We start from the raw sequence: 3817 nt of genomic DNA on the forward strand, positions 1-3817 counted from the left end.
TTTGTTTAGGTTCCTAAATCAATTTAATCGGTGATCAAGCAATTAAAAGCATTAACAAATTGGAATAAACAATTCAAATCCCATTAAAGATGAGCAAGTAAGAGATTAAAAATTTAGATTACAGGTGAGTTCAATTGCAATCCTAGAAAAATTAATTTATTTCATAATATCTTATAAAAACTTCGTCCAAAGCAAATATCCATTAATCCAAGTCTAAGAAAATAAGAAAAATACAAAAGTAGAGAGAGAAAACTAATAGTTAAAGCTTTGTGATCTTAATTCTCCCTCTAATTCTCTTGCTTTCTTGCTTTTTTTTTTAACTCCAAATCTTCAAAATAGTTGCTTGTTGGCTCCCTTTTAAAATATTTGAAAAAGATTGCTTAAATAGGCTCCAAATATGCTAATTTCCAAAATCCTGTCAACTTTTTTTACTTTTGGAAAATCTCCCAGCGCTGCAGCACTAAGCTCCAAAATCCCGTCAACTTTTTTTACTTTTTGAAAATCTCCCAATGCTGCAGCACTACTCCAGCGCTGCAGCACTAAGCTCTCTGGAATACTGCTTGTGTGCTTCCTTTTATCAATGCTGCAGCCTTGTTCTCCCAGTGCTGTGGCGGTCTATCAACTTTTAACGTGAGTTTCACCCTGATGGTGTCTGAACTAGGAAAAGTAAACATAAAATTTTAACCTTATCTCAATTTTCCAATGGATTAAGAATCACATCAATTGGACTTCTGGATTGAAAGATATGCTTCAAAAACCACATCACGTTCAGTCCATGCATATTGCTGCAGTGCTCCGAATTAGACAAATATTTTGACCATAATCCGATTAGAAGTAGACAAATTGGTAAACATAAACATTGTAGCCCTTCTTCTTAGAATTTTAGTGGTCCAAGAATCACCTCATTTGGAGTTTTTTAGAGAGAGATATGATCAAAATACCAAAATATATATGAATGAAGCCATCACCATACTTGCACTGATTTTCATCAAATGAGCTTTTTACAACAAATTTCCTACAAAAGCAATACGAGAAATTAGCATTAACTACTATTAAAGTAATTTAAAACAACATAATATAAAATTTAACTAAAATAACTTAAATTAACCACTTAACAAGTAATTAAACTTAAACTAGAAAAATAGCTAAAATGCTAAAATCTGAACCTAAAATCTCAAAGATCTAACTACTTAAACCCCCAAAATGTGTCAAAAGAAATCTATATAATAGAGTTATAGCAAATGCAAAAGCATCGAGATACCTTTTGAAGGTGTCAATACCTTGTTTCAGTAAAGTGTAAAAAAGATAGAAATAATGCTAGTCTCTTCAGCAAATCATCCCCAACGACTACAAAACTTCTCCAACAATAAAAAAGACCTCTCCAGCACATTTACAAGCTGCGAAGAGTAGAGAAAAAGATCATTTGATCAAGAATCAAGAAAGATGAAGAAAAAGGAGAAAAACCACTTATATTCTTCCATAAAGCTTGTGACCTATCGTTGAGCTTCAAATTTTTTGTGCTTGCACTCATATCTTTTGTAATCATTTTTTAACTCTTTCAAAGTCTTACTGCACGTACTTACTCAACAAAACCAACCTTCTAGAGGTATATGTGCTTTATTGTTATGAGAAAAAAAAGGTTATGCTTGAACTTTTGCATAGGTTATAGTTGAGTCTTGAAAGAGTATTTGGTATAGTGGATTACAAACTCCTCAGTGAGACAAGGGAGAGGAATTAGGCACTTATGGAAAAAGCTGAAGCTCTATAAATTCTTTATGTCTTTTTCTTCTTCTTCTTACACTTGAACTTGTGCATTTTGTTTTGAAATTTTTTTTGAAATTCATTTACAGCTCTTTACTCTTCACTTTTCACACTTGTGCTTTTTATTTTGCTTTGAAAAGTTTTGAGAATTTGTTTTTTAAACCTATTCACTCTTAAACTCACTCTTCAAATCCTCTTGATTCCCTTTGATATGTTTGTGTACTTTACTTTGAAGAGTTTTTGCAAGTTTTTTTCATCTTGGTTATTCATTTCTTTTAGTTTATTCTAAAGTTAAAACAAATTTGAGAAATCATCTTTAAGCTTAAAAATTCAACTGTTGAAAAGAATTTTTGGAAATCCAATTCACCTCCCCTCTTAGATATTTCCTCATTATTATTGAGCTAACCTGTCTAACATCATCCAACATTGTAAAAAATGATGCTAAATGAAACAAAACTAGAAAATTCTCGAAGCTAGAGAAAGTTCTCTATGAGTGGTTTGTTCAATACCAATAACATTGGATTGTGACTGGAGATCTAATCACAGAGAAAGCAAAGGAATTTACAAAAAAATTGTACCTTATAGATACTCCAGAATTCCTTTTTTCTTAATGTTGGCTTGAGCGCTTCAAATCAAGACATGGCATCAAGACATATCGTCATTTTGGAGAAAGTGGATAAGTTAATATATTGCTCATGAAGAGCAATTTGCAATCAATAAGACAAAAACTAGATCAATTTCCCATAAAAAATGTTTTCAATATGGATGAAATAAGATTGTTTTATAGCCTACAACTAGATCATTCTCTTCCAACAAAGCAACTTGAAGGTAAGAAACAATACAAGGAAAGATTTACAATTGTTATTTGCTAAAATAAGTATTTTTTGAGGAAATTCCTTTATGGTTCATTAGCAAAGAATGTGAACTTAAGCAGTATGAACTACAAGTATCATGCCAACAAACGAGCATCGATGACTGGGACTTTATTCCAAGAATATGTTCAATAACTTGATAGAAAAATGGATGGTAGAAAGTTCTCTTTCTTCTTGTTAATTGTCCCACTTATCCAAAAACTATTGAAGGTTTGAAAAATATTGAATTGTTTTTCTTAGCACCCAACATAGCATCAAAGATTCAACCTTGTGATGTGGGGATGACATGAGCTTTCAAGATGCATTTTAGTCATCAATTTTATCAAAATCTTTTAGAGGGTTATGAAATTGAGATCACAAATCTAGAGAAGATAAATATTTTAGATGTAAGAATCTTGCAATCTCGACTTGGACCACAAATGTTCAAGCAAGTATAATTGCAAATTATTTTTGATGTTGTGAAATTACGTCTATGGATAATGTAACGACCTCTTCCCCTCGATCGCTATCGGCATTTGAGACTTGTGAGTGAACCCACCAAATCTCAAACAAGCCTTAATTTGATCTCCATATCATATCACATATTAACACCAATAATCATTTACATCAAATATTCACATTGATTAAAACATAACTATTTGATACAAACATCTAAGTTTAATAACTACATGTACAACCAATCATAGTATTTAAACATTCCCACATAGTCTTATGCTTTAGTAGTTACGTCTTTAAAGACTATCGATTTTTACAACCCGTATTATTATATACACAATGACCCTTAGGCAGCGGAGCAATTTGGAGTGGAAATCTAGAGATGCTGTACCTAGGGTGTAGTCACCCTCGTGATGCTGACAAAGTCCTAAAGCTGATTACTTATTTGCAAAAGAAAGAAGAGTAGGGTGAGTCTCACAGACTCAGTGATCATCGACCCCGTGAGTAAGGTGTAGATGGGAAACAAGCTAAAAGCAGAAGAATTGAAGGTTTAAAAACATAAGAATGTCCATATACCAACAATTTATTCAAAAATGGGAAGTTGTGCCTTATGTGCAATTAAATATGTTCATGCTAATTAACCATTCAAAAACGGATTTAAAGTAATCGACTATCATCTTACATAGCAGCCAATGAATGCTGTCACATAAGTAAAAAGGAGCAGTAGCAAACTATTATTTTTCATCGTG

The 3817-nt window shown here is 32.1% G+C and overlaps 1 long non-coding RNA gene across 1 annotated transcript in view; it reads right to left on the bottom strand.

Annotated features, from left to right (window-relative positions):
• Positions 1-273: 273 nt before the first annotated feature.
• Positions 274-3817, bottom strand: part of LOC110427496 (uncharacterized) — a 4491-nt gene continuing 947 nt past the window's right edge. Inside the window, exons 2-4 of the long non-coding RNA XR_002446276.2 lie at positions 2340-2386; positions 1262-1397; positions 274-1015 (exon numbers count right to left, since the gene is read on the bottom strand). This is a non-coding gene — a long non-coding RNA (uncharacterized LOC110427496). The remainder of the gene's footprint in view (positions 1016-1261; positions 1398-2339; positions 2387-3817) is intronic.

Source organism: Theobroma umbraticum, unplaced genomic scaffold, assembly GCF_002168275.2.
Source record: "Theobroma umbraticum cultivar Fairchild unplaced genomic scaffold, ASM216827v3 scaffold_34.0, whole genome shotgun sequence".
Taxonomy (NCBI): domain Eukaryota; kingdom Viridiplantae; phylum Streptophyta; class Magnoliopsida; order Malvales; family Malvaceae; genus Theobroma; species Theobroma umbraticum.